Source organism: Notechis scutatus, chromosome 10 (assembly GCF_049901735.1).
Source record: "Notechis scutatus isolate UNSWTSFEM ecotype Mainland chromosome 10, rNotScu1.2, whole genome shotgun sequence".
Classification (NCBI taxonomy): domain Eukaryota; kingdom Metazoa; phylum Chordata; class Lepidosauria; order Squamata; family Elapidae; genus Notechis; species Notechis scutatus.
Window position 1 is genome coordinate 2,980,594 of NC_142018.1, and position 20,779 is coordinate 3,001,372.

The following is a 20,779-nucleotide window of genomic DNA, read 5'->3' on the forward strand; positions in this document are numbered from 1 at the left end:
CAGTCAGCAGCCTCGCCCCATCCCAGCCCTGCTTCTTCCACTCCAGGAGGTAGTGCAGGAAACCCCGGCAATAGAGGGACCCACGGGCCATTGCCCCTCTCCATTCTGACCCTTGGGGAGGTTGAGGAACTCTGGGTGAAGGTGAGGGTGGGAGACCTTGTGTGGGCCTCTCCCCTTCCCCCCCAGAGCCAAATTTTACACACATAGACACCTCCCCCTCTTGCCACATCCCACTCCTTTGGCTGTCCCTGTCTGGGCCCTGTGAGGTCAGTTGGAAGTTAGAAAATAAAATGTAAATAACTGCACTGCAGGGTGCAGAAGAAGAAGCCAAGCGCGCTCCTTCGGTCGACAAAGGTGAGGCTCTGCACTCCCTCCTCCTTCCACATTTGGGTGCCGCCAGCAAAATTAAATTCAGCATGTTGGTTCAGCCCTCCACAGCAGCTGCTCTAGTTTCTCTTGTGGCCTCATGGGAAAATAGATTGCCCACCTCTGGTGCAAACAGTTCTCACGCTGTCTGTCTGGTGTAGCTCCATTCAAAATCCAAGAAAGAAAACCTTAGACTCCATTTTTATAAAAAGGACTTTTACTGAATCTGAAGTGGCAGCATCAGAAGAAATACAAGATCTGAAGCAAAAGGCATGGAAATTACATATAGAAAGTTATCCCATGTCCCCATCCCCAACAATTCAAACTGGACATCCAATCTGAGGTGTGTATAATGTCATGTGGGTACATCTTCAGGCATCTGGTATGTCAAGATGGTTGACCTTGGCCTAGAAACGATAAGTGGATGCATTTGCGCAGTAAGCAAGAAAGCATCTCAACTTTTACAATTCATACAACTTCAACCTCCACCACCCTTCCCCCCATGAGGCCCAATTATTTATCCCTCCTTCCATTTCTATGGCAGCCAGAAGAAGGAATCTTGGAGGCTGACACTGACTTCCCATATAACCCCTCTCTTCTTTCTTCTTTCTTGTTCTGAGGGAGGCAGACTTATTCCCATCCCTCCTGCTCGAAGCCACTGGCTGATCAAGAGGTTCCCCCCCACCTCTCACCTGTGCCACAGAGTTGTGGGGAAGGAGCATCTGCCTCTTCCCTGAGGGAAAAAAAATCTCCAGTGGTGAGGAAGAATTTAAAAGTTCCCACATCCTGGTCAAGTAATTATGGACAAAACTTCCATGTTGGTTGCAGAGATGAGTAAACATTTGTGCGCTTCTCTTTGAGGTTGGAGAGAAGATTGTCAATCACCTGGTAATGAGAAAGACAACTCAGCTCAGGGGCTGCTATTTAGAGTCAAGATGAAAATCATGCTTGCCAGCTAAAAAGAGCATCCAGTGCAGACTAGCGCAACTCCTGGGTAAGAAAGGAGAGGTTTCCTATTAGGCAAAGCCATGAACTCTGGGTTGCAAGAGCATCGCTCAAGCCCTTTTTTACTTCCTGAGATGCCCTACCCCAAGTTCTTCCTGCTTCTTGCTCTGTTGTTGAACCCTTGGCTTGGGTTTTGGACCAGCTATTGTGAAATTATCTGGCTCTAGGTCATGAAACATCTGAAAACAACCAACCAAGTTTAGAAAGCACCACAGCATTTCTTCTCTCCGTTTTACCATTAGACCATGAGTGATATGCTAAGGACAAAAGACATTTAACAGCCAAAATGATTTTACCTTCCTAAAAGAGGCCTTGTGATCTGAGGCCAAATGTTTATACATGCCTCTTGGCTGGAAAATGTGAGTAAACAAGAAATCTTTCATTCAGAGGGGAGAGGTCTCTGCAGGAGATGAGGTGAGCTGCTCTACTTTCAAAAGCAGTCCTACATCCAAGGTAATACTGAGACCCATAGCAGGTCAGTAATACAATTTTGCAAAACTGCATCCCCACTGGATTAAATATACATCTGTATTGCTTTTAGCTGACAAAGTTGATCTGTAAAGTTGCATAGGCTCACCTTCTGGAGGTGAGGAGGAAGACTGTGAAGTTTCTTCTCTTTCCCATCATTCAATTATTGCAATTCTTCCAGTTTTCTTGCCACAGCTATGCAGGATTAGCATCTCCACGGGGTCTGGAGTGTGTCTTAGCAAGCCAGCCCAGCCTTCAGCCCAGCCGTCTTCAAATTAGTCATGTAAAGCCAATTCAATCTGTCCACATCTCTAAATAAGAATTAGAAGCCAGTGACTTATGCCCACATTTGGGATGTGACTTATGCCCACATTTGGGATGTGACTAGTTAGCTCTTACCCTCTTTGCCTTTGGAATGCCATTAAGACATTGCTCAGGTGCTGGGTCTGGAGAGGAGGAGAGTCAGCCTTCGTGGTTCTGGGATGGGATTGTTATAGTGCCTGGTGGGATGAAAGGTTTGTGTGTGTGTGTGTATGTTTTGTTATTTCTTTATTTGTTGTTAGCCAGTTAGAATTCTTTGAGGAGGCACGATGGCTCAGTGGCTTAATGTGCTGGAGATAGTCTTTGCTTCCTGGTGACCAAGTCCTAGCTCTGCATGGCAGGGTGAATTCCCATCACTCACCTGGCCTGCCCACCCAGGAGTTTGGAAGCACGGTATATATGAATAGATGAATAGTACCACTTTGGTGGGAAACAAGCCAGCACTTAATGTTGATAGTTAGAATCCTGCTGGTGCTGGACTTTCCCGGTTGCAAGGCCCATTGAGAGAGTGGAGGGAGAAAACCTCAGCTGACCCTGCAGGAAAGCGGCTTGTCTTTCTCCCTGGTGCAGAACTAATTTGCTGTCCTCCTGGCACACCTTGGAAAGCATGCAAGCATGAACCAAACAGGACCAGCAGTCTCAGGCAGCCAAATTACTACTCTGCATTAGCTTTGTAGTCTCCTGGCATGTATAACATCTCCATATGCTAAATAAAAATAAAATAAATCTTTTATTTTAAACAAAATAAAATTATAAATAAATCAAAGGGAGATCTCAGTTCAAGCATAAAGTTGACATAACTGTTCAGATCATTCTTCTCTAGAATCTGAGTTGTCTATGAAAGGCTTAAAACTAAACTGTAATTTAAAAGAAAACTTATAAGATGCTATATTGCTGGTATTTAACACCAGATAAGTTATCTAGAATGTATAAAGGTATTTCAAATGAATGTTGGAATAAATGTAAAGAAGGGACCTTTATTTATGGTGGACATGTGATAAAGCAAAAAAAAAAAAATTGGAGTAAGGTCCATATTTTAATACAGAAAAGTCTTAAAGTGAAGATAAAGATGAAACCAGAAATTTTTATTTTGGGTTTAATGGAAAAAGACTTGGAATTTTTTGGGGGGGAACTTTGATCTTATATATGTTGACAGCAGCAAGACTACTGTATGCCCAAAAGTGGAATTATATTTCAATTTCTAGAAATGGCTACTTTATACTATTTTGGAAAAGTAAAAAGTTGAGACTCTGTGTTAATGCTTTATTCTTCTGGAACAGAATTTTGTAAACAACAAACTAAAAGACTCAAGGTCCATCCCACCCCTGAAAGGACCTAATGGTAAAGACTGCAACGACGACACCATTAAAGCCAACCTCTTTAACACATTCTTTGGCTCAGTATTTGTAAATAGCAATGGATCATGCCCAGTATTTCCTAGTTGAACCATCAACAACCACAATGATCTAATACGTATCGATTTTACAGAAGACAATGTTGAAAAAGCACTGCGCAATCTAAAACCATCTCTATCTATTGGACCAGATGGAATATGTGCCTACTTCTTTAAAAAGCTATCCACTGCCATAGCCAAACCTCTAAGCATAATCTTTGAAAAATCTTTCAGGACCAGCTCCTTGCCTAACCTATGGTCACAAGCCACGGTCATCCCCATCTTCAAAAAGGGAGATCCCAGCCTAGTTGAAAATTACAGACCAATTTCCTTATGCTGCATCATCTGTAAAGTCATGGAATCAATTATTAACCAATCCATTATCCTCCACTTAGAGACAAATAACCTACTCTCTAATAAACAATTTGGTTTCAGAAAAAAACTCTCCTGCAATCTGCAACTCTTACACTGCAAAAACATATGGACTACACAACTCGATCAGGGCAAAGCAATAGACACAATCTACATAGACTTCTGTAAAGCCTTTGATTCAGTGGTACACGACAAACTACTCCTAAAACTAAAATCTTATGGTATCTCTGGACACCTGCATAACTGGATAGAAGCATTACTGTCAAACAGACAAAATGGTCAAAATTGGGAGCATCCTATCAAATTCTGTACCTGTCAACAGTGGTGTCCCCCAGGGCAGTGTTCTAGGACCAACTCTCTTCATACTCTACATAAATGACCTCTGTGATCATATTAAGAGCAACTGTGTTCTCTTCGCTGATGATGTAAAGCTATTCAACACCACAGACAATACTGCTACCCTTCAAAAAGACTTCGACTATGTATCAGAATGGTCAAACAAATGGCAACTTCAAATCTCAACAAACAAATGCTCTGTCTTACATATTGGCAAAAAAAATATCAGAAAATAAAATACAGGCTGAATAATCAAGACCTTGTTGATGATCCAAACTCTGTCAAGGACCTTGGAGTACTAATTTCTAATGATCTAAGTGCTAGAGCCCACTGTAACTACATATTGGCAAAAAGGCATTAAGAGTTTTTAACCTAATTTTACATAGCTTTTTCTCTGGTAATATTACACTACTAACTACAGCATACAAAACATTTGCTAGACCAATACTCGAATACAGCTCAACAGTCTGGAACCCACTTTATGTATTTGATATTAACACAGTTGAGAAAGTCCAGAACTATTTCACAAGAAGAGTTCTCCACTCCTCTACTCATTGCAGAATACCTTATGCCACCAGACTTAAAATTCTAGACCTAGAAAACCTGGAACTATGCCGCCTTCGGTCCGATCTAAGTATAGTATATAAAATCATACATTGCAATGTCCTACCTGTCAATGAATACTTCAGCTTCAACCATAACAACACAAGAGCAAACAATAGATACAAACTCAAGGTTAACCGCACTAAACTTGATTGCAGGAAATACGACTTCGGCAACAGAGTGGTCAATGTCTGGAATACTCTACCTGGTTTCTTCCCCAAACCCCAAAAACTTTAACAGACTGTCTACTATTGACCTCACCCCTTTCTAAGAGTGCATAAGCCACCAACGTGCCTACCGTCCTGTCCTATTGTTTCTTTTATATATATTTTTATTTTTCTTATATGTATCCGTGTTGTTAAGCCTGGATTCCCCAACAGGTGTTAAGGAAAACAAACTAAACAGAACGTGCAGCCAGATAGGAAGACAGGTAAATGTGTGAAATAAATTTTCTAGTTAACACGCAGTAAAAATACAGATATGCTTGTGCTATCAAAAATATAGTTTATTCCATTTAAGAATTATAGCATAGTCAAAATAACGGTCCAGTAGTCATATATCAATTTCAGTCAAGTCTTGTCGGGATACTCTATTTGCAAAGTTTGAATAGCAATGTCAGTACACTTACAATAAATGTCAATCTTTATCTTCTCTCCGTTGAGAAATATCAACACTCCTTTTTATCTCCCGTTCCTGCAAGAACGCAGTCATCAATCCTTCCAGTAATTAGGGATCTTCAAGCCAGAGAGAGCGAGCTGCAATTGCCTCGCTTCTTATATAGTGCTTTTACAACCACACCCTTAATTACATTCTTGCAGTTAAAGTTACACACACTTTAACTAACAAACCATGATACCATATTTATTATTTTTACCCAAACCAGTTAGGGTAAACAATGTTATCCCTAACACGTGTATTCATAACTATGTTTTTACTTATACCTATTATCTTGTAAGCAATTGACAAACTAAATAAATAAAATAAAAAATAAAAACAGAGGGAGTCAGAAGCCAACACTTTTTTTTCTCCCTCCCTCCCTTTTCTTTCCCTTTCCCCTCCTGACTGTGTCCTACTATTTGCTTTTGTACTTTTGTATTTTATTCTATAATTCAGTAAAATGTTACAAAATTGTATTTTATTCTATAATTTAATAAAATGCTACAATTTTTTTTAAAAAAGAATCAGAGTTGTCTACTCATCAGCTGTGCAGAAAATGAACAGTTGCCATAGTCAAAGTTGAAGAACCACTGGTGGCATCTGGAACTAGAAAGAATTATTGCCAAGTATGAGTTAATACTGATTCTACTTAGTAGTGTGAATTAATAAAAAGGTTAAAGGTGTGATATAAAAAAAATCTAACCAGTATTTTACTCTCATGATTTCTTTGGCTTTTATTATTTCTAGATTTTGGTTTTGCTTGTTAAAATTTGGCATCTGGAAATGGTTGTCTGGATAATACATCTCATGTCCACTGGGACCTCCCCCCAGCACACGCACACACACACTCTCTCTCTTGCACACACACACACACACACTCGCACATTGTAGGAGCATTTTTTAAGTGACCCCAAAAAATCGGAAATGTTACAAAATTGTTTTGTCACATTATTGCTGCAGGTGCTTAGTTGTTTCCACCAAGACATTTCCTGGCATGGAGTGAGCTATCCTGGCAGCCGCTTTTCAAGGTGATGGGAAGGAAATATTCTAGGGCTAATTGAAACGTATTTTCTGAATATTTATGAGAAAGTCCTGGAAAATATGCAGCGGAGCCATGGTAGAATTGCGATAGAAACCTTGGGGATAAATCTGAAATCCTGCGGATGCTTCCCTTTGGTGGAATTTTTCAAGTGGGTTGGCTCAGAATCCCTGGTCAGAAATGGCTTCTGGAGAATGGGAAAGAGGACAGACAACCTTTGGCTTCAAGTCAAGGCACTTCCCTGACCCTCTGGAATGATTGTTCTTGAAGAATTTAATTCCACGTATTGTATAAAATGCCCAGAAATTATTTTTAAGGGGGAAAAAAATCTTGTCTGAATTGTTGTTATAAAGTAAACCTTTTGATACACGTAGCTTCTCTCTTGTAATGGATAGATATCCCCAAATCATATTATTTTATCCAGATTGTCTCAAAGGTGCCTTTTTTTTTTCAGAACGCAGCACTATGGCCTAATTCTGTTGACTGCTGATTGCCAGAAGTTCAGCAGTTTGAATCTCACCAGCTCAATGTTGATTCAGCCTTCTGTCCTTCTGAAGTCGATGAAATGAGGACCCAGATTGTTGGGGGCAATATGGTGACCTGTAAACCACTTAGAAAGGACTGTAAAGAACTGTGAAGTGGTATATAAGTGTACGTGCTATTGCTATTCTTTGTTTTTCCTTGAAGATGTTTTGCTTCTCATCCAAGAAGCTTCTTCAGTTCAGCGAAGTAGCTCAGAGAACAGAAGAAGCTTCTTGGACGAGAAGCAGAACACCAGGAAGAACGGCTGCAGGTTTTGTGTCTGGCTAGTCTAAAGAAAAGAAAAATTATGGGTGAGATGATATCAGTAGTTCAGTATTTGAGGGGTTGCCACAAAGAAGAGGAAGTCAAGTTACAAGAAATAATGGATGGAAATTATTCAAAGCGAGAAGCAACCTGGAATTAAGGAGAAACTTCCTAATAGTCAGGACAATCAACCAGTGGAACAACTCGCCTTCAGACGATGTGGGAGCTTCATCACTGGAGGTTTTTAAGAAGAGTCTAGACAGTCACTTGTCTGTAATGGTATAGGATCTCCTGCTTCAGCAGGGGGCTGGACTGGAAGGTCCCTTCCAGCTCCTCTTCTCTTCTCTTCTCTTCTCTTCTCTTCTCTTCTCTTCTCTTCTCTTCTCTTCTCTTCTCTTCTCTTCTCTTCTCTGAAAAACAAAGAAAGTCCAGTTGCCTTTTGAAAAAAAAAAATCACCTTTGGGACAACCATGACATGGATGACTGAGAATCTCCACAGACATTCTCTCCTGATTTTTTTTCTGTCTTTCTAATAATATGGAGGGAGAAAGAGAGAGACCAAGGAAGGAATAATGTGATTTGTGGATATTTTTAGAGTCCTTTTCCTTTACCGCTCCATGTTTCCCATCTAACAGAAAGCTCAAAGCAGCGGGGAAATTTTGCCTTTCACAAGATCCGCCACAGGCAGCTACTTCAGTATGGCCTCTGTCAGGCTCACCCTCATGTTGCCATGTGAAGCAGTGAAAGGTTGGGGGGGGGCTTCTCGGGTTTCTCCCCTTCCTAGTCTCTTCTCATTATCCTCAAGCAATGCAAGTGAACAACCAGGCCATCTTGCCTTCTCCAGCAGGGAAACAGATCCTCAACTTTGTTTGCTGCTCCCAGGGTTTTTTTGTGGTCATGGGCTTCATTCTTCGCTTATCGGCCTGCTGGCCTGCATGATTGGACTGCTGAGGGAGTGGGGGATGGCAGAAGACTGTCTGGAGAAGCAACTGAGGGGGAATAGACTAGGAGAGTCAGGCAGGTCTTTGGGCAGAAGGCTGAATTCTGATAGGAAACAAGGAAGATGAGAGGCCAGATCCATTGACTAGGCAAAGGGAGCTAAAGCATTTTTTAAGGCTGGATAAAGCAACTCAGGTAGATACCTCCCTACATTGTATACCACACAATCACACTTGCAAAAATCTGTTATTATAACCAATCTCAATAAAAATGGTTCAGACAGAATAACAGAGTTGGAAGGGAAATTGTAGATCATCTAATCCAACCCCCCACCCAAGCAGGAGACCCTACACCATTTCTGACAAATGGCAGTCCAGTCTCTTCTTGAAAGTCTCCAGTGATGAAGCTCCCACAACTTCTGAAGGCAACTTCTGTTCCATTGGTTATTTGTTCTCACTGTCAGAAAAATTTCTCCTTATTTCCAGGTTGAAACTGTGCTTCTTCAGTTGCCATCCATTATTCCTGGTTTGGCCTTCAGGGGCTTTGGAAAACAGGTTGACCCCCTCCTCTCTGTGGCAGCCCCTCAAATATTGGAAGACTGCTCTCCTGTCTTCCCTGGTCCTTCTCTTCCCTAGACTAGCCAGGCCCAGTTCCTGCAACCGTTCTTCATATGTGTTGTGAATCAATAAAAGTGAATAACCTAAATGCAAATTAGGGGTTGAAAACCTCCATTCTGATTCCTGTTATTATTAAAGAGTTGAAGTCACTGGTCAGATGTCTGGTCTCCTTATTCTCCAAACTTAACAATATGTTTGAGCCTCCAGTCCCCTAATCATCCTGGTTGTTCTTCTCTACACTTTTTCTAGAGTCTCAACATCTTTTTTATAGTGTGATGACCAAAATTAGATGCAGTATTCTAGGTGTGGCCTTACTAAGGCTTTATTTTAGTTTTAGCATTCCTGCTGATTTCCTAGTCCGTCCATCTAGTGGAACTGACAAATATACTTAGAGGCCCTCACTACTGCAGAACAGCTGTGCTGGTAAAGACAGATTAGGAGAGCTTGCTAATAATGTACATTATTTTATAATATAAATACACAGTTAACGCTGTATATTACATAGACCAGGCATGTGCATGACCCATGGGCCACATGCAGCCCTGGACAGTTAGTAAAACGGACCCATAAGATTGTAAACTTTTAACATTACTGTTTGATTTGTCTACATTAACTTTATTATATATTTTATATGCAGCCCAAGACAATTCTTCTTCACTCAGTGCAGCCTAGGCAAGCCCATGGTTGGGCCTTGTGCCACAGACTCTGAAGAACAGATCTCTTCAAAGGCTCATGTGCGAAAAGCTTTTCATCCAGAACTCCTTCTTGTGTTAATGGTGTTGTGACAGGTATGAGAGCCCAAAGTAGCTTCTCCTTTTCTGAAGGAAAAGCTCATTCATGAAAGTTGAGCCAAAGTCACCTCGTTAATCCCCTTTGGGGTAACATCTCTCAGAGGTGACTTAAAAACAAGGTGGCGCTATCCATTTTCAAGACACCTCTTTCTTCGATGGACAATTCCTAAATTCCTTCTGCTTTTTACTTAGAATCTCTTTTCCTGCAAATTAAACTCTTAGATTGATCTATTCTCCTATGCAACAGCCCACATTTCTGTATGTTTCCTTCAAATGGCAGAAATAGTGGGGGAAAAAACCAGGGTGGAGATGGTGAAGAAGGAATCAATACCCAGATTGAGAAAGCAAGATCAGAGAATGAGAAAGCAGGAACAGAATTGGGATGAGGGGAGGAGGAGAGAACGTGACAGGAGGAAATAAAATGACTTGATTTCCTTGGGCAAACTAGTCCGAACCAGAAGATGAATTTTGAGCTAAACACAAAGAGATCCAAGCTGTTCAGGAAACTGTTGCACCCAGTGCACATCGGTCTGTTTGCAGCAACATCCACCGGGACTCTCATCTGATCTAAGATTCCCTCTCCTCTAACTCAGAGCTAAATTATTTGGAAGAAAAACCTTACATTTCTATTTGCTAAGGGCCACAGATTTCTTTCTTTCCTGTTTATCCCACATTGTATTGTGAAATGTTTGGGAGGGTTAGCCAGGTGTATGTCAATATCACAACATATTGATTGATTATTGTGTGTGCGCGTGTGTTTGTGTGCTTTAAGAAAAATCTACATTTATTGTCATCCATCCCTTTCAAACACAGTTTATTAACTCGTCATATTTTTGAGATCATCCATCTCCCTTGCAGAGAGACTCTTGGTGAGTACAAGTAAAAATATTAAAACTTAAAAACAGTATACACAATTTCTCATTTTGAATTTTTAAAAATAATAATATTGAAAGTTAATAACGAGGCAGGGGAGGGCTTTCAGGCAGCAAACAGTCCCTGGATTGCACCCTCCTCTGGGCTCCCAGTCCCCACGCAAGGGCTGCAGGGCCAAATGCTTTGGCTCCTTTCTGAAAGACCAGGAGGGTGGGGGCAGCCTGCTTCACCTCTGGGGAGGAGGAGTCTCTTCCACAGGGATATTTTAATCTTGTGGACAATTTTTCTGATGTGCTATTTTGTATGCTATGGTTTTTGTGGCTAGGCAGGTTCCATTTGTTCTACTTTCAGGTGAGGTTTGGGCAACTTTCCAGGTTGAAGACAGGTTGGGGCAGCTTCTTTGATCTTCAGCTTCTCCATCGCTCCTCCCAAACATTCCCTTTTTCTCTTCATCCTGTCATCTGCAGGACACAGGTCATAGGCATATACTAACTGTTAAAATAACATTGTGAATGTATGCATTCACATTGTATTGGATTAGAATGTCACCTGTCATTATTTCTGTAGTTAAAATTATTTACCATTGCATTTAATACTTCACTACCGTGTTTCTCCAACAATACGGCCTCCACCAATAGGAAGGGCCAGCATGATTTCTAGGCATGAGGTGAAATTAAGCCCTGCCCCCCAAATTTAGGCCTATTTAAACCATGCGTTTCCCCGCCATTTCTCACATCGTTTGTTAGAACTACAATAGCGACGAAAGCTCCCCAAAGCCAGAGTCCCCAGCCGCTTCAGGGCGTGTCATGGCTGCCCATGTCCCCTCGTCTTTGGGCAGTCTCTTTCGGGCGATGGAAGCTCCCCAAGTGCAGTCACCAGCCACTTCGATCAGCCGGTAGAAGCGGCCTCGGGGCGAGCGCACACACACACTCCCCTTGCCGCCGAGGCCGCTTCTACCAGCCGATCGAAGTGGCCGGTGAGTGCACTTGGGGAGCTTCCATCGCCCGAAAGAGACTGCCTAAAGGCGAGGGGACACGGGCAGCCACGCCACGCCCTGAAGCGGCCAGGGACTCTGCCTTCAGGGCGCTTTCGTCGGCCGATAGAAGTGGCCTCATGGCGAGGTATGTGCGTATGGGCCGCTCTAGGTGGGGGAGGAAATTAAGTCACCCTGGAAAAGACGGCCTAGCCATTTTTTCGGGGGTCAAAAAAAAAAATAAGGCCCGGCCTTATTTTGTGAGAAACACAGTATATAGTTGATGTTTTCATAACTCCATAATGCCACAGCAAACAGATTAAGATATAAATGGGCAATATACACGATGTCACTTATATTCTAGAATTACCTTCTAAAACAATTTCCAAAGAAGATCATTCTCACATAATGCTGTCTAAATGGAAATTAGTGGTACATTGACAGCATTAGCAGTTCATACCAATTTTCTTGACAGTTGAAGCAGGCAGTTAGAATAATTAAAAGCTTCTTTGGCCCTAAAGGGATATAGCACACAATACTATGCTCAGCCACCAAAAATTTAAAGACGATGAACACCAGTGCACTTTCCCCTGTTGCGTGAACGCAGCTGTAGTGAAAACACAAGGTTGCCATCCAGTTTTCAGCAACCCAAATGCTTGAGCCAGGGGTTGGATTAGAAGACCTCAAAGTTCCCTCCAATCTTTACTATTCTGTATTCTGTATATTCGTTAAATCGGTGTGCATTAAGTCAGTCCCCTTTTAAGCAAGTAAGAGAAAGTCCATATATTCTTTCCAAATATCTTTAGACATTTAAAAATGTTCCTTCCCCAATTCCTTCTTTCAGAGATAAGAAAAGCAATCATTAGTTCTTGGTTATGCCGTGCCACAAAGTTGCATTGGGAATAGGATAGAATAGGATATAGAACAGGATAGAATAGGATAGACTATAGAATCAGATAGGATAGGATATAGAATAGAATAGCTAACTTTATAGTCACTTTGAATATACACTAATCAGCATAGATTAAAATGAAATTTCGTTGCATTCAGCTCTCAAAGTGGTGAATGAATTTAATGAATATCCATCCTGAGCTTTAAGGAAGACAAAGCGGACTCTTTCATCTCCACGTGACTCATTTCTCTGGGAGATTTTAGTCTCAGTTACTAACAGGAAATTGTTACTAATTTCATTTAAAAGAAAACATAGTAAGGGCATGAAATATCCCAACTATGCAAAATTATTTTAGGAGAAAGGCTGTGTATATTTGTTTATTATTTGATAGCTATAAACCAGAAATACATAATTTATGTATGGATAATATATATAAATCATATGATTTATACACTTAAAGATATACAGTCTTTATTATTCTGCCAGAATATGGGTGGGGATTACTAAGGAACCAACTCAGTTCTCCTCCTCCTCCTCCTCCTCCTCCTCCTCCTCCTCTACCTGGGGGATACTTATGATGAGGCTGCCACTGAATTTTCATGACCTGAAAATAAGGGTGGCAAAAAGGGGCCTTATGAGCTTCAGGCAGGTTCCCACATTCTCACAGATAAGCACACACACAAAGGGAAGTGACCATGTGCTCTCAGAGAGAGAGAGAGAGAGAGAGAGAGAGAGAGAGAGATCTAGCTTTGCAGATGTGGCTCCACAAGTTCATGGAATTTGGGATTCCTGATGATTTGAGGGATGGAAGCCCTATTTTCTTTGGAAAACTGCAGATTTTAAAAATATCCCTTGTTCCTCCAAATGCCAGAATCCTCCTTTGGGACAAGAGGAGGAGGAGGAGAGAGGCCATTTGAAACGTCTGAAGATTCTAGCCTTGAGTTGAATTTCTATTCTTATTTGGCTAACGCTGGGCAAAAGGTTCCTGCAGAGAAGAGCAAACAAGCTAGGATAGAGGGAGGCATAGATAAACAATCACTCAAGCTAAATAAATAATTACTTCTTAGACATGAGCTAAAGGAAACTTCCATCTGTTTACCTTGGCTTTGACAAGTCCAACAGTTCATAACGGTGAAAGAAAATCAAAATGCACTTGGCTCTGAGAAACCAGTTGGCTGCTTTCAAGGCTTTCAAAGTTTAGAGCACGTTGCAGAAGCACATTTTCTAGTGGTGAAAGCGAGGATCCCCTCCAGTAGCCAAACTCAGCAATACAGAGTTTTAAAGGCCATAACCAGCACTTTGTATTTCACCTGGAAACAAATTGGAAGAAGGTAGAGTGCTTTTAGCACAGTATAATCGGATCTCTTTGAATTTTTCCAGAGACCAACCTGGGTGCTGCATTCTGTATCAATGGAACATCTGGATTAGGCACAAAAGTAGCTCCAAGCACAGCAGGTTTCAGCGGTCAGGGCTTGGGCATGCCACACAATTTTAAGATTGTTTTCTTTCGAGACAGGACACAGTTAGAACCCAAATGAGAGAAGGAATTCCTCCTGTTGGCTCATTCTGGGAAACCAGAGAGATCTGCATCTGAAAGTATCTTCTGACTGTGTTTCTGTTTCAACTCCTTCCCTCAAAACAACGCTATAGAGCAGTGGTTCCCAACCTTTTTTTCGCCCCGCGCGCCTAAAGAAATTTCACTCGAACCTCGCACCCCCTGAAATTTAGACTTTAGGAACTACTGAACGCATTAAATATATGGTAGGATTGAATCTTTTCAACTATGTATGTGACGGCCACTAAATAACGATACTTAACTCTAAAATGAAAACAAAGTTAATCCATTGCATAATAAATAAATAAATAAATAAATAAGAATAAAAATAAAAATAAAAAAATAAAAAAAATACCTGGACTTTTCTCACACCCCCTGGAATATCGTCTCGCACCCCCAGGGGGTGCGAGCACCCCAGGTTGAGAACCCCTGCTTTAGAGCATTACACACCTAGACACAAGGACAGTTTTTCCCCAAACACCATCACACTGCTAAACAAATAATTCTCTCAACACTGTCCAACTATTTACAAAGTCTGCATTACTATTACTGTCAATCTTCTCATCATTCCTTATCTATCACCCATCCCCTCCCACTTGTGACTGTATCTTTGTTGCTTGTATCCTTACTATTTATATTAACTGTTTCCTAGTATTATTCGATTGCTTATTGTACCCTATAACTATCATTTAGTGTTCTACCCTTCCCCACCCCCCATGACTGCCACAGAGAAAGTAAGAAAAAGAATATATACTAAGCCTAACTAAAATGGCTACACATATGTCAATTTTGAGCTTGACTCTTGACGAATGTCTCTTTTCTTTTATGTACACTGAAACATTTGCACCAAGACAAATTCCTTGTGTGTCCAATCACACTTGGCTAATAAAAAAGAACTCTATTCTATTCTATTCTATTCTATTCTATTCTATTCTATTCTATTCTATTCTATTCTATTCTATTCTATTCTATTCTATTCTATTCCATTCCATTCCATTCCATTCCATTCCATTCCATTCTATTTTTCCTCATTCTATTCTACTCCTATATTATCCTATATTCCATTCCATTCTATTCCATTCCATTCCATTCCATTCCATTCCATTCCATTCCATTCTATTCTATTCTATTCTATTCTATTCTATTCCATTCCATTCCATTCCATTCTATTCTATTTTTCCTCATTCTATTCTACTCCTATATTATCCTATATTCCATCCCATTCTATTCCATTCCATTCCATTCTATTCCATTCCATTCTATTCTATTCTATTCTATTCTATTCTATTCTAGTCCTATATTATCCTATATTCCATTCCATTCCATTCCATTCTATTCTATTCTGTTCTACTCTATTCTATTTTTCCTCATTCTATTCTATTCCTATATTATCCTATATTCTATTCCATTCCATTCTATTCATTCTATTCTATTCCATTCTATTCTATTCTATTCTATTCTATTCTATTCCATTATTCCATTCCATCCCATTCCATCCCATCCCATCCCATTCCATCCCATCCCATTCCATTCTATTCTTATTCTATTCTATTCTTATTCTTATTCTTATTCTATTCTTATTTATTCTATTCTTATTCTATTCTATTCTGCTCCTACAGGAAGAATGTAGTCCAAATCAGAAATGCTCTACCATCTTTCTGGTATTCTAACCCCTCACAATGGATTCATTGATCATCCCTCCTCCAGCCCAACTGCCTCTGAAGGCGGAAATGGAGAAACAGAATTAGAGACATCAGCATCCTAATAACAGCCATTCCTGGATTAACCCCAACCCTTTGTAAGGCTTTACAATGTGACTCTGTACCTGGCCTGGGACTTGGGATGTGGTTTGGGCTTGATTCTTGGCTTTAGTGTCAGTTGGTCAACTATCTTGGAGGATGTATATATTTATTTTTTGGATGTTTTTACTGTTTTAATTGTTTTACAATTTTAGAATCGTCCAGGGTCACCTGGTTGAGACAGGCAGCTATGGAAATTGAATAAATAAACAATTAAATAAATACATTAGCACCTGTGGGATTTCTTGTGGATGTTGTTCATTGTTGGAGATAAGAGTCCTAGGGTGTTCCAGGTAATAGCCACCTCAAATCTACTTGAGAGATGTCCCTGAAAAATGGAATCTTATTTCCAGGACTCTGAGCAATCCATGTACCTGACAGCGTTCCTGTCAGGTCTGTTCAACTTGATCCTTTAGGTAAGAAAGACGCTTGATTCCATTCGTGCCGGAAGGTATACTTTACTAAAAGCCAAGTGGGATCCAGTGTAGCAAAGCCAGAACTGAAGTTCACATGCCACAGTTTCTCAGTTAACTTTCCTTCTCTGGTTCCTCCCCTCCACTGGTCCTTTATTGTCCAATTATATCTGAATAAATTGTTTTGGGATCAATTTCTTCAATGGCAGGCTGGTGGGTAATCCATTGCATTCCATTCCCAGGGCTAAGACCTTGGGATGGTGCCGTTGGAAGGTACACTGAGTGGTTAGCCTTCCTTCCTCCTTCCATCTGTCTCCCTATCCCCTTAGTTCATGACAGACTGGCAACTGGTGAATGCAAAACTCAAGCGTATATTGGCAGTTCTGACAGTACCTATGGTTAGTGGTATGCCAGGAAGTCAAGAAGAACAACAGAATCAACACATGTCATGATCCTCAAGCCAAGAACACCTCCAGGCCAGCTGCATGCATAGATGACCATCAGAAGCTCAGTCCCTTTGGGGCAGATAGAGAGGCAACCTTCTGAGACCCATAGAAAGGGAGGACTTCTACTGCCATGCTGGAAACCTGCATGGTCCCACACGCCTGGAGGAGGGGTGTGTAAAATGTTACATTATATGCAGAGGTGGTATTCAGCAGGTTCTGACCAGTTCTGGAGAACTGGTAGTGGAAACCGACAAATGCCACCTCTCAGTGGAGATTTTGTATCCTTCCCCTGCCACACCCACCAAGCCACGCCCACAGAACCGGTAGTAAAAAAAATTGAATCCCACCATTGATTATATGCAGTGGAATCCCACTCATTTACACATAATAATATTCCTATGCATGAACATATATGTATAAAGACAGAGAGGGACATCCTTTTTAACAGAGTTAGAAGGGACATTCTAGGTCATCTAGTCCAACCCCCCTGCCCAAGCAGGAGACCCTACATCATTTCTGACAGGTGGCAGTCCAATCTCTTCTTGAAAGCTTCCAGTGATGAAGCTCCCACAACTTCTGAAGGCAACTTCTGTTCCATGGGTGGATTGTTCTCCCTGTCAGGAAATTCCTCCTTATTTCCAGGTTGAATCTCTCCTTGGTCAGTTTCCATCCATTATTCCTTGTCTGGCCTTCAGGTGCCTTGAAAAATAGCTTGACCCCCCTCCTCTCTCTGGCAGCCCCTCAAATATTGGAAGACTGCTCTCCTGTCTCCCCTGGTCCTTCTCTTCACTAGACTAGCCATGCACAGTTTCTGCAACCATTTTTCATGTGTTTTACTCTCCAGTCCCCTAATCATCCTGGTTGCTCTTCTCTGCACTCTTTCTAGAGTCTCCACATCTTTTTATAGTGTGGGGACCAAACGGTGTGCACAACTGAGAGAAATACTTAGAATTCATAGAATTGGAACATTATAGATCTTAAAAGGCAACAGACTGAGACAAGATTGATCTAAATGAAAGTGAGTTTGTCATTTTCTCTTCTCCCTCCCCATCATGCTCTTTACTTTTTGAATCATATACAACAACAACGTCAGGCACTTTAGTTTTGGGCCTTAAATATATTAAAAAATGTTTAATTTTTGAACATCAAAGGTCCTTCACAAGATTGTTGCATTGATACCACCAGCAGATGGTTCCGATTCTCCCATCCAAGATGACTCCCACACGTTCTGCTTCACAAGTGCTGCAGTGTTTCAGAGGGCTGTCACAGGCCCCGCTTGTCAAAATGCACCACCACAACACAGGGGACAATTCCCAGCTTGTCTCGATGATAAATGCTTGGTTAGCAGGAGGTTGCAGGGAACAGACCTTACGGAAAGGCCAACGAGGCAGCGACAGGATCTTTTTTTTTTTGGAAAATGCCTGTTATCAATTGGAGGAGGTTCTGCCATCACTCAAGGAAAACCATCTTCCTTTTTACAGTCTGCCCACGATGATGGAATCGATAGTTGTCTCATTGGGTGCCAACATTCAAGAAGATGTGGGTGGTAGGACTTGAGCTGGGGAGGTCCCTTGATCCAGCATTCATCCAGCATTCATTTTCCTCTCTCTGTTGCTCACAGATGCTCTGCTTTCATTGTTGATGTTCTCCTCCCCTTCCTTTCTCTCTGTTGAACTTGGCTGCCCATCCTTCGTTCCTCCTGCTCAGCTTCATTTTCCCATGCTCCTGAGGGTTGGCAGATGTGGCTTCGATTTCAACCATGAGTATCACAAGGAATGAACTGGGGAAAGGATGGCACTCTTTCGTCATATAATAAACAGAGGTCCAATTTCCCAGCTACAACCCACCCATCTTTCGTGCTGTGCACATATGGCACACATAATGTGTCAGTATGCTAGCACTATGAACAACTTCCACACGGCATCTCCCAAAGTAGCTTCGCTGGCTTTAAAACTCAAGGTGTTTCCCTGATAGCTTGGAGTCTCTAGGCAGCCTGAGGTTGAAGGGCCTCAGCCTTAAGACCCAAACAAGACTGAGACGCCAAAATGCAGAATAAAAAAGGGAAGTATAGATTGCACAGACCTTATTGTAGGAAAAGCAACGGAAAACAAATTTGATCGCTTTCGTCATGTTCACATAGGAAAACCAGCCAAATTTCCCATTGACTCTTGACAAATGTATCTTTTCTTTTATGTACATGGAGAACATTTGCACCAAGACAAATTCCTTGTGTGTCCAATCACACTTGGCCGATAAAAAGAATTCTGTAAAGAATTCTATTCTATTCTATATCTATGAAGGCTCTCTCACTTTAAAATGCTACTTTGCCCTTCTCTCCACTCAGGAAAATGGGGTGATTCTAGCACTATTTGAAGCTTTCTAATTTTCTAAAAACCTGGATGGTTAAAATCATCACTGAGAGAGACTCAAATTGCTTCTGGGCTCCAAAGTCTCAGGAATGCTTTCAAATGGATCCTCACCACTGTAAACCTTGCCCCAGGATGCCCACTGGAGAACATTTGCAAAGATGGCTGGTCAGCCAACCAGGCCCTGCCTCACATTTGGTTTCTCTGTTGCCTTATGAAATCGCAGTGCCTGCTGTTAAACAGGGGGAGGGGGGCTGCTCTGGCAACAAACGGAATGATGAAAGGGAGCGTCTCAGCACAATGTTCCTGAGGCTGAACTTTTGTGGCGGGGGGGGCGCTCTCTATTGGGAACCCACTCCCAAGTGTAGGGATCTCAGGCATCCGGAGACGATCCTGGTCCAGAGAAAGTGCGAAACTCCTGGGGAAAAGAGAAACTGGAGACTATAAGAAAACAAGGGCCGTCCATGAATTTCCGTTATTTTTCCTTGTCTATGGAGATTCTCAGTCATCCACGTCATGGTTGTCCCAGGGTCCTTTTTCAAAGGCAACTGGACTTCCTTTGTTTTTCTTTCAAGATTCTTCGCTTCTCATCCAAGAAGTTTCTTCAGTTCAGTTATTTTTGTCTTATTTACAAACATAGGTTTTTAGCTGTTTTTTTTAACGTAGCAGCAGCAAAGTGGGTGCTGCCCAGTCCCAAGTCTGCCAAAAGTAGCCTACAACACCAATCAACACCATCTTGATATTTTCAATTGGTTTGAAGTCTGGTTGCAAGGAGTCCACCAAATCCAGAAATTGTCCAGCGGTGACTTCTTGAGGAAGCGAATGACCACAGTTCCTTTTAGACAGGAGGGACCATCCTTGCCCCCCCAAGAAATATTAAGTGCTGCTTGGATCCAGCTGCACGTCACCTTCCAGGAAGCCTTGATTGGCCAGGAGAGACATGGACCCACACGCAGCTGGCATTGCGTGGCCTTCCTTAAACCTTCTATGCAGAAAGAAATGAGGCAAAGCGTTTCTAATACTTGAACCCGGAACATCCACCGGCACCCCCATTAAATTCTACTGGAACTTTCCCCCTCTGTCTTTTGTTCTGCTGTGTTTATCCAATATTTCTCCACAGCCATTTCTCAGGTCTTTCTTGATAAATAATGTACATCCTTGTGGTGGAAACCATAACATTACCAGATTCCACACTCTACTTTTTCCGCTAATATCTGCTTACTCAGATGGTTGCTCATCTCCTTCTGGCTTCTTCGCCATTTCTTGCCAATCGTTCTTAAGGAGAAGAGCTGAAGACACCAAATGTCTTTGCAAGCTATCTGCAAACAAACTCAAGGAAACATCTGAATATGGCAGACACATGTTCCTCTGAGGGTCGCTGGGCCAGGCTGGCTCTCTCCAGCTGCTCCAGACCTTCTTAAAGGGTGGGGGCTTCACTCTAAATCATGCTAGGCCTCTCCTTCTTATGCCAGACTAGCTGTAGCAGCTGAAAGAGGGAGGGAGGGAAGGAGCTTATAACACATTTTTCTTCCTTCCCATAGCGGTAGGAGCCCCAACTTCAACTTCACATCAGGGACAGTTGAGCTTCTCAGCCCAAATGGTCTTCATCTTCCTTTTGTCCCCTTTTCAAGCCCTACCTTCTCATCTGATTTTGAAAGTACATATTCACCCTTAAACCACCCTTCACCCTTCGTCTACTATGGGAGAAAATGGGCTTACTGAGACCCTATTGAGAGCTGGGCCAAGGCAATTTTGAGTTCTCCGACTTG

The 20,779-nt window shown here is 41.7% G+C and overlaps 1 long non-coding RNA gene across 1 annotated transcript in view; it reads left to right on the top strand.

The window, feature by feature from the left end:
• The first annotated feature begins 5,667 nt into the window (after nt 1-5,667).
• LOC148129734 (uncharacterized) overlaps nt 5,668-20,779 on the top strand; it is a 795,631-nt gene continuing 780,519 nt past the window's right edge. Inside the window, exon 1 of the long non-coding RNA XR_015750707.1 lies at nt 5,668-5,775. This is a non-coding gene — a long non-coding RNA (uncharacterized LOC148129734). The remainder of the gene's footprint in view (nt 5,776-20,779) is intronic.